The sequence below is a fragment of the Falco rusticolus genome, chromosome Z, assembly GCF_015220075.1.
Source record: "Falco rusticolus isolate bFalRus1 chromosome Z, bFalRus1.pri, whole genome shotgun sequence".
In the NCBI taxonomy this organism is placed as follows: domain Eukaryota; kingdom Metazoa; phylum Chordata; class Aves; order Falconiformes; family Falconidae; genus Falco; species Falco rusticolus.
Genome location: NC_051210.1, coordinates 5555759 through 5566817, shown reverse-complemented (window position 1 = coordinate 5566817; position 11059 = coordinate 5555759).

Here is an 11059-nt window from a genome sequence, read left to right as displayed (position 1 = left end):
TGAAAATCACAGAATTTTGACTGACATTCTGCATTTTCTTCCCAAATAGCAGGATATGCTTCTCAGAAGGATAATTTTGAAGGAAAATAAAAAACAGAGTTAGGAAACATATCTTACTGTACCCAGATTCCTATACTCCCTTCTGCATCCTTGTTTTAGAACTGGTGAGTGTTTGAATCCAGCATTACAACTGCACTCCTCTCTTTGCCAGAAATTAATTTCCTAGACAAGCCTTATACTAACTGTGAGTTTATGCTTCAGAGGAATGGTTTCTTTGCTAATATTAGGGTCTCATGCACCTGAATTCATGCTCGTTATTAATGTAGGGACTGACTGGTGAGGCGTGTTTGCACGCTTTGCAGAGTACAAGAGGGATCCCAAAACTCAGCACTTAATCAACTTACCTATATTGACACTGGCATTCCTGGATTCATGTCCAGCAGAGCTGAACTGGCACTCCCTGATTTACCACATCAGTATTATAATTAAAGTTTTGAGAGGAAGTGAAAGTCTGCTTTGCAGCAAAAGAAAGGGTAAGCATCTGGTTTCCTGCTCTGGAGTCTTAAAAGCATATGAAACTTTCTATCTCTTACATCAAGAATGATAGCTGTGATTAACTCCTTGGGCAAGCTTTTTTTTTTAAAAAAAACGTATTTTACCTCTTTTTAAGTGAAGACAGATTTCTACATGCCAGCACCATGACAGACTTGACTTTGTTTTGCAAGGGACAAATTACATATTTTAGTTTGTATTTTTGGCTTTTACTTTGAAGCTGGAGATGTGTATAATCTAATCTGGATATTATCAGAGAATCTTTTTGCCTGGAACATACTGAAAACTCCATTAAGAATGCACCTAATTAAAACTGACTGTCAAATGACTGAAAAAAATGTTATTTCATCTTGAATTACTAAATTGATACTCGTGTCTCTGTGGAATATTAAAGCCTTTGGATACTGATTTAGTCTATTCTGACCAAGAAATTTTGGGGAGAGAGGATAGGTGAGCATGCTATGTAATTTTAATTATCACTTTTATTACTAACCCCAAAGAAATTCTAGAAAATGAGATCTTTGTCCTCCACACATTCCACAAAGCCCAAATACCACACAAAAAAATTTACTGGTTTGGATATAAACTGCTAAAGGACATATTATGTCAACCAAACTGCTTTCCTTTATTTCAAGTGAATTATTTAAGCTTCCAAAAGAAAAGCTAACCATGCCACTCAGTTTGCTAAATCATTTCAATTTTCTGAAGCCACCTTTATGACTCAGTGTTCCGTTCTGCTCATATATTTTATGTTTGCGAAAAGGAGAGAACAGAGTTTACTGAGATTAGGAATTAAGATATGCAAAGGGATGCTGTGGGATTTAAAAGCCATGCTGATGAGAGAACTGAATATGTGCATAGCATACCCACGGTAGTTAATGCACTTCTTAGCAAAAGACCTTAAAAATGTCTTATTTTCTAGCTGTATCTTCTTAGGTGCTTGTTAGGAAGATGGTTATTGCACCAGCTGTAGAGAGGAACACTGAATTCTGGATTTAGGTGCCAAGCAGCTGAGCCCTACCTGGCACCTCTAACACACGCCTGGCATTCAAGGTGGAAATCTGAAGGACAGCAAGGTTAAAACCATATGGAAATGTTAGACTTGGTGGGAATCCAGCTCCCATTTGGGACCTGGGCTTTTTTCAGAGGGGGTGGCTTGCTGAGATAATGCCATTCACCCTTGGAGACTGAAGTGGTCCGCTCCGGATGCTCATGTATTCTCAGGTTGGCAGGGCTGAGTGTGCTTGTACCACACCGTACACAGAAAATTAATAATGCTAATGTATTTCCAGCCTTGTAAGTAAACACAATCCAGTGTTCCAGCTCTGGAACTTAAGAGTTACTTAACTAATTTTCCATCTACACATGCATTATATATACATATCATATCGTATCATATCATATCATGTCATGTCATGTCATATTATATTATATTATATTATATTATATTATATTATATTATATTATATTATATTATATTATATTATATTATATTATATTATATTATATTATATTATATTATATTATATTATATTATATTATATTATATTATATTGTATTGTATTGTATTGTATTGTATTGTATTGTATTGTATTGTATTGTATTGTATTGTATTGTATTGTATTGTATTGTATTGTATTATATATACAGCAGTAATGCAATGCTTTGTTTTGACTGCTGCTAAATCCCCAAACCTGAGAGCAGCTCTGTATCTCTCCCAGCGTACCTACTGCGTGGGACCTCCTGCAGCTCTGCCCATTGCACCAAGCCGGTCGCCAGCCAAGTTACACAACAAAGAGTGCATTAGCTGAAAGTGGGAAAAGCTGCAATCACCTAAATAGCCGAAGGTCTAATAATAGTTTCCCAGTGCCAGCCAATACAGCCACCAGCAGGGTCCCAGCTCTGGCTTGTAAGGAAAGTGCGGAGTGCCAGCGTGCATTTATGAATCTGCAGAGAGTCCACTTTAAGTCAGTAAAGTACCCAGAATATCTGTTAATTAATTTCTCTACATTACATAAGGCAATTACATGCATTAAAGAGTTACAGCCATCAGTGGGCTGGGTCTTCAACAGCAGAAGTGTCTTTGAAGTAGTACTGCAAAGTTACTTCAGACCTTCCCCCAAGGTCTGCTCCATTTAACTTCTCAAAGGAGAAACCAACAGGTAGGTTAACATGTAACTAGCAGAAAGACAAGAATTCTTATCACTGGGTCGCAATGGAAAAAAAAACAGCCTGAAGTAAATCTCATCAGTCCTGCGATGATGAAAATCTAACGCAGCAGCTGTTTGCCTGGGAACAGTCTCTCAACAGGTTTCGATTTCACAGCACTGAATTAATCTTTTCTAGGGAGCAGACGAAAACAGCAGCTCTCCTTGTAGATGGGGTGGACCATTCTCCCCTTCTGGCACAACCCGGTGGCTGCTGCAACACTAAGATGTTGCTTAGGACCGTGCCATGGACACAGCAGGGTGGGAGAGGGGAGGGATGCCCACATCTCTGGGAGTCTTAAAAGGGAAGAAGCGAAGTTATGCACTTTGGGTTGGTCATATCCACTAATGAAAAGCAAATTTTAAATTAGTAGTGCAACGTCTGCTTGCACAGTGCACAACTAACCTTCAAAACTCAAAATGCCATCAGATTTAAGAGCTCAGCTGGAGACAAGGAGGATTGCGTATTTATGTTTATAATGCAGACATCTACATAAGGGTAAGAAAGAGAGCTGACCTCACGGTGCAGATTTGTGTGTATGAACTGCTTTGTGTCTGTAAGTTTAAGTCAGCAGAAAACCCAACGTCATTAAATCAGTGAAAACCCCAGGTTGCAGCACTACGCACTTGTGTTGTTTCGGTAAGCTCTCCAGTATGATCACAATTCCTTTTCATTTTAGGTTGGAAAAAACTTCCACTCCTGAAACAAAGCGATGTCACAGAATAATGATTTGAAACAGTTACCAGTGCTTCTGTAAGCATGATGGCAAATGTAAACGTTAAAGCTTACATGTGAGGAAGGATACTAGAAAGCAGACAAAAGGTACCACATTTTCTCTAGACCACAATGGTGTACAGTCTCAGTTCTTTGACTGATTTTTTTTTTTAATACAGTGATTGTACTAAATCAAACTGGTGTGTAGAAATGGGGAAAGTAACTACACCAGACTATTTCCAGAGCTTTCTGGTTAAGAAACTTCAATAAAAGTCAGGGAAGAATTATAGGCTGGTATTCTTTCAGATTGTTAGTTGTGAACCTACAAAATTTTCTTCAGAAATACTTTGAGCATTTTTTGACAAAGGAAAGCAGAATAAAAATAGTAACCCCGACCTTAAAAAAAAATTATTTTGGCACATTTAGATGTGCTTCATTTTCCTCTCAGAATATAGCATAGCAGTTTCAAGTGGACGCTGTAGGTTCTACAGCTTTGTAGAAAAATGTCGAAACAAATCTAAGGTTTTTTTTTTTCATATTATGAGATATATTTTATGTATCACAGCTACATGAAAAAATATTAATATCTTAATATTAGCATGTCATAACACAGTGCTAATAAGCCCACAGCAATTTGTAAGTTGTCATGGTACCATGGCCTTAAAAAGTAAAAGACAGATGTGTAAAGTCTTAAAAAATGCTGCACAGCAAAATGAATATTCCATATACTCCACATTCTGTGGAGGTAAAAGTCTCTCTTCTGTTAGTTTTTGATGGAAGGAAAGTTTTTATGTAACTGCATATGTACTCCTGGAAATCAGAGTTGTAAGACTTTACTAGTGGTAATGGTTTTCTTGAATTCTTTAGATCTATTCTATTTTAGGTAGACTCATGCAAGTGGGGTTTAGTTTTTATTTTTTAAACACACATGTACACAAAAATTTTTCTTCACCTGGATTCTCCACCAGTGATTTTTTTTTTTTACCTGCCAAGATTTTTTGGGGTAAATGCATTTCAGCAGATAATGTTTGTTCTCAGCTGTGACCCTTAATCCTTTAGGAAAGCAAATGCAGACCACTTTTCCTGCTAACAAAAGGCATGGATGTCAAATTTCTATGGCTTTTTATAGACAGTGAGGGTAACAGTAAAGGGAGGCAGCATCCTTCCAGTGTCAGCTTTTACACTAACATTGCCTGCATTCTGTATGGTTGGGTTTTTTTGGTAGCATTTTCATACTCTCTGCAGAGAAAAATCTGATAAGCTACATATTAGTCTGTTACAGAAAAATTACCTTGAGAGACATATATGCAGACATGTTACTTTCCGATAAAGACAGTGGACATTTTTTTGTTCATCTGCAGAGACAGAAAACATTCAGAATTGTTTGGGATATGAAAAAAGTGCAGAAAATAGTGATGTTCATAATTGCAGTTTAAGAAAGTTTCCATTCCCATTTTTTTTGCTCCAAAAGACAAAAAGAAGCAATTTGAAAATTGAAAAAAATCTTGCCACCAAGATACTGAAATAAGCGGTTGAATCATCTGCATATGGATGGTTGATCCAAAGCAAACAATTCCATGATAAATTAAGGGCTATTTGTTTCTCACTTGCTGCTAAACCAAAGCAGGCTATTTTTGAAAGGGGCAACTGTTACACAAAAGGACTGCCTTTGCCAGTCTGCCAATGCTTAATTCAACAGTTGTGTGTACTTGGACAACCAGACTGCAATACTTCATTCTGCTGTGCACATTAATTCAGCGTGTCCAGCTGAGTTTTGTCTACTGACTACACACTTCTGCTTGGGTACCTGGGGTCAGTCTGAATATCACAGAGAGAAATAAAATGCCTATTACGCATGAGAGCAGAACAGAGTAAGTTTAAAAGCATACAATCCTACCTAAAATCATCTTATTACACAGGTGTCTCCCAGCTGCCCCAGTCCCAGTCTACATCCCTGCATGGAGGTCTGCAAGTCAGTTTGCATCTCTGGTTAAAATTTTCCTGGCAGCTGGTCAGTGTCACAGACTAGAATATGTGGAGGAACCTGATGAGGGCATCTTCCATCTTTCTGACTGAAGCAGGATCAATCACAGGTGTCATTCCTGAACAACATTTGTCTAACCTGCTCTTCACTACTGCAACATGCCACCAGTGCTCCACAGCTTTCTTGCACAGTACTTCCTTACCCCTAAGGAAAAAACTTAACTAGTAACCAAAGCTCCCTTTTTGCCAAGTTAAACTCTCTGCGTTCAGATGTATTTTTCATCTGTATGGGAGAACAGAGTGTTTTTGGCTATTACAAATCATTTTATGCTTGAGGAGGAGGCTTACTTTCTCTTGCTTAGGTAAACATGTAAACATGTATATTTCCTCTAGATATCTTTTATTCTAGATCTTTGACCAGGTTGCTACTTTTTTTGAATCTCTCCTAATTATTTTTCCTCCATGCATGGTATCTAAAACAGCACTGCCATGGAAACCTTGCAGCAGTGCATGATGAATAAGAAAGGTTGTTTCACCTTACCCTCACAGACTTATCTTCTAATTTAACTCGCAGAAGAGTGTTTATGTTTTCACCTGAGCAGCACTGTTGACTCATCCAACCTGTGGACCACAATAATTCTTGGGTTCCTTTTTACAAAAAATATTTCCAACTCTTGTTCTTCATCTGTGTTTGAAAAGATGATGGCTCCTGCGGAGATGTGGTGCCCTGCACTTGTCCTTGTTGACTCGTGTTCACCAACTTGTCAAGGCCAATTTCAATGCTAAGCCTGTCTACACATTCTCATTCCCTTCCAGCTTAATGTTAACCTCTGAGTTTAATGACTGTACCCTTATTTCATCATCCAGTCATTGCGAAGTATTGATGGGTGCCAAATACAGGTCATATTTACTGACTTTAAGCCACTGAATTCTGAGAACAGATTTCCTAGAGGTGTTGCACCAGACCTTCGGCACATACAGCTCATTTTATTAGGTAATTGTACGAGTTTTCCTGCTGTTTGGAGTCCTTGCTATGTTACTTACAGGAAGGAACAGGAATTAAATAAAAATAGGGTGACCACTTCCTACAGGAGAGGTCTATGGTATCCGATACTGTCTGGTAACATTTAGGGCCAGAGATAATGGCTGCTCCCACCCTCTGCCCAGTATCACCCCATCCAGAATTCCTCCTTAAACAATGTCTGCAAGGAGTTAATAAAGGATTCCATGGGAAAGGCCTGGACTTTGTTTGCACGTGGGAATATACCAGTCCCCACCTTCACCCCAGACCTAGGAAGATAATTTGATTCAAAATTAATTCCACTGGAACCATATAGAAGTGAACATAAGATCTCTTGCATGAGGGAGGACTTTGTTCCTCCAGAGCTTTCTAAGACAACCACATGAAATAAATCTCCGATTCTCCAAGTAATTTTTTCCTCTCTTCAGTCTGTCTCCACTATAATGACTATTTTCCAGCTGTGTTCTTACATCGGCTCTGCCTACCCAGACTTTCCATCAATGAGGAGCCCGATTTCCACAAAACTGAGAGAAATGGTCTGGCTGAGAAGGAAACCAGCTCTCCTATAATAACAGTGCATATAACTAATCAGGAATTTGATGTTCTCAAATGATGCTGAATGAGCAAACCTGATCCAACTGTAGTAAACTTAAGCCAGCTGCTAGCAGGAGTAGGTGTCTTAGGAAGAAGAGGAGATAAAAGAGAGAGAAGACACCCTCATTATCGCACAGCAAATAAATGGTCCTCTTGAAGGAGAGACAAGTGCCTCTTCATGCTGATCTGACATATCTTGCAAAGCTTGGTAGAAGTCGGAAGGGAAAAGCTGGCAGGAGAGCGGACACCAGCTACTCTTAGAACTTACTTCACTCTTAAATGGAATGGTTACCACATAGTCTTTAAAAAAAGGCAAAAGAACAAAAAATCACAGCCTCAGAGGGACAGTATGTCAGCTCATCAAGTTTCTTGATTTTATTTGCGTTTGAAAGGCTGTGGGGCAAACACCTATTTACAGGATGTTAGCAAAATTACTTGGAGTCATTCCACTATGCAAGCTGTTTGGCAGATAATTGGCACATCCTACTGCTGGAGATGGGCAATTAACGCTGCTCTGTATTTCAGATGTAAATCGAAGGCATTGGCCAGTATTTTTATATAGGATAAGGTAAAAAAAAAAACCCAACCAACCAACCAACCAACAAAAAACAACTAAACACCCAAACCAATAAGAATTTTTTTCTTTTTTTGCCTGAAATGATCAACTACATCAATATATACTACATGTCTCCTCTTTCTACACTAGATGGATTATGTTAAAATGTATTTTCTCAGAACTCACTGGGCAGAATTTAAGAATTAAGAGAAAAACTTTCATTTAGCCCTGGTCTTTGCTCAGTGTTAGACAATTATAGTCATTTGCTTTTGAGCGGAGGGGTCCAATGGAGAAGAAATGCCATGATTCCTGCCCTCGCACCTCTGAGGGAGGGACCGTGCTTTGCCCTGAGATGCCTGTCAGCCCGGGCTCCTTGAGCTTGCTTTCCATCTCACAGCTCACGACACCCTTCCCAGGATTCCAGGTGTTCCTTTTCCAACCCAAATGAAGGCAGAACATGCTGGCAGAAAACTGGATACTAGGTTTGTTGGCAACTGAAGCTCGTGGCCTTTTCCTCAGTTGCTTTTGATACAAGCAAGCTACCCATGCACCAAAAGTGGTGAGCTTTGCCGCCAGGACAGCTGCCAAGTTAACGCTTCCAAAAGCAGATTCCTGGCTGTGAGCAGCGGGAGCAGGACTCGTGTGATTTGTGAAGCTGCTAAGGAGGCCCGCCAACCCCGGAGGTGATGCCAGGCAGGCCCGGTGCCCGGCGGCCAGAGCTGGGATGATGAGGGGTCACCTCCCCACCAGCGTCCCTCAGCGCCGGGTGCGACAGGAGGGGCTGCCTCACCCAGGGGTTGCCCGCCAGCACGTTTCTCCTGGCGGAGGCTTCTCCTCGGAGCCACAGCGCCAATGCATAGCGCAGCCAGTGTTAAACAAACTCCAGATGTCTGAAGGACTTCTCATGCCGATAGGGACTTATGGGCAGTGTCCAGTAACACCCTGGTGCCTCCATCCTGATAAGGGGCAGTGAACAGCTCTTGCCCACGGCATGGGCTCAGACAACAAACTCCAATTAGTCACCTTTCTTGATAAAATTCCACAAGATCAGGCTGTTCTTTCTCCCAATCCTTCACCTTCAAACTAAACAGGTTGGGCCTCTTAGTGAAACGTATCTTATCTGAGCTATTCTTTGTCCAGCAGTAGAGCCAACAAGAAAGGAGCACAAAGCAGGACATAGCTGCGTCTGGAAAAGCACCTATTTTAATATGTCCCACCCATTGGTGTCTCAGGGATGGTACTAGCCTGGTCCTAGCTGGTGCAAGGACAGGGCTTCCATAAAATGGTAAGAAGCAACAGTACCCTAAGAAAAGCTGTGGCACACTGTTACAGAGAGTAGAGCTTATCAAGGTTCTGGTGAATTAGAGTTCAGCAGCTTTTTGAAAACAAAACTTGTTTGATCTTCAGTCACCCTTGGTCACCATTTTGTTGATGCAGAGCACAGGGACAGAACTACCCAAAATCACCTTTTCTAGCCAGTGTTTGCTTTCTCCCATGTCTTTCTACACAAACCATTTTTGGGTGTAAGACAGTGGCCCTAACCAGAAAAAATCCTGAGCAAACTCCCTAGAAAAAAAGAAACAGATTTTTCCGCTGTTCCCAATAACTGGCCTTTGAGCCCTGCTTGCATAAGGTACGTGCTGACACTAGTTCCCTGAATGCTGGCAAGGTAAGCACAGTGCAGAAAGGTAAAAGCAGCTGTTTTGACTCACAGTTGGAGAAGCAGCAAATCATTCATCTGAACAAGAAAGAGAAAGAAAGAAAGCTCCTGTGCTGAAGCAGCAGGGAGATGCTCAGCGTTTTCCTGTGTGTTTCTTAAATAGACTGTTTAAGGAGGCATTAGCTCATCATTAATTTTCAGTGCTGTATAGGCTTGCCAACAATGCTGAAACATTGAAAGGGAGGGGTAGGACCTGCTTTTAGTGAAGTCCACATGTATTTAATTTTATAGTTTTTCAGTACCTGAATGATGACTGATCTTACATAAACACAAGAAATATCAAAGTACCTTTGTAATGAGACATTTGTTTTAACTAAGGATCCTAACGCTACGCTGTGGTTTCTTGGTTAAATAAGCTGGATCTCCCAACCCACTAATTGACAATCACGTCAGTTTTTCCACTCTAAGTGACTAATGGAAATTTGAATACCACACATGCTTGTTTGCCTGAAGTTTGGTTAAGGTTGCATGATTGCAAAGCATTTGTAGACTTAGTCTTTAATGTATTGATTTTTCGTGTTAAGCTCTGTTATTCAAAGGCAGCAAAGCCTCATTAGAAAACAGCACTGGCCTGATCATCTCCAAGGTACAGAGACCTCACAGCCCTCATTAGCTGCATGGGGAGCTGAAGGTGTTTAAATCCTCCAAGGGAAGGAAAATCAGGACAGAGATCATTTGTCAAATCCCAGCTATCAAGGTTCTGTCAACAAAATATGTCAGAAGTGTTAAAGTGAAAACCATCTTTGTATCTGCAAATAATCTGCTATTTACCAGAAAATTGGAAGTAATAAGGTTGTCCCTGATCATTAGCAGGTACACGAAGGTCAGCTCTTCTTTTCAGAGAAAGGTTGCAGGAATTTGTTTGCATCTTGATAATCTCTTGATAATCTCTTGACAATATCTGAGACATTTTACAGCCTGAAAATAAAATATGGACACTTACACAAGTTTGGATAACTCAGGCACTGGATAAAATAATTTTCTGTATCTTCTGTGAGGACTACTGGGAAAGATAATCTTTTAATTGGAAAAGATTATTTTCCATGGTACATCAAAAACAGAGAGGGAAAAAAGGATTCTGTTCCAGCTTACATTTAGCAGCAGTGGTCCCCATTCAGTTAGTGGAACTTGTGTGACTAAATTTTCAGCCATCGGAGCAAACTGGCACACCTTTGTGTCCCAGTGACTTCAGCTCTTTAGGAGTTTCATCTTAAAGTTCGACAGGGTTGACTGTCTATGGCCAAGTAATAAAGCTAGCATACAGAATACCCTCTACTAATTACCATCTTAAAAAAATTATCAAAACCAACGGGTTTCAGAAGATATATGGAAAGGATCTGAACATAATTTTATCATATACTGGTGGTAAACTTTATATGCCATGTATTCAGACTTCTACTCTACACACTGCATAAAATCTAAGGTTAACATAGTATTCAAATTTAGATTCTTTAGTTTTGGTAAAGAAGAAAAACATGTCCTTTTCTTCCTTAAACTTTCTGCATCATCTTTCACATTTCTCAAGCATTAAACTTGCATGATATGGAGAGCAAGTCAATACCAGAAAAAGATTATGGCCAACAACAGAAAATAAGAAAAGGCATTTCACATGGAGCAGCACCGCATGGTAAGCTTGCTATTTCATTTCCATCAAAACAATCTGGGCAGCCAGTTTAAGAAAAATGCTAAAATTACCTTATATATCAGATGG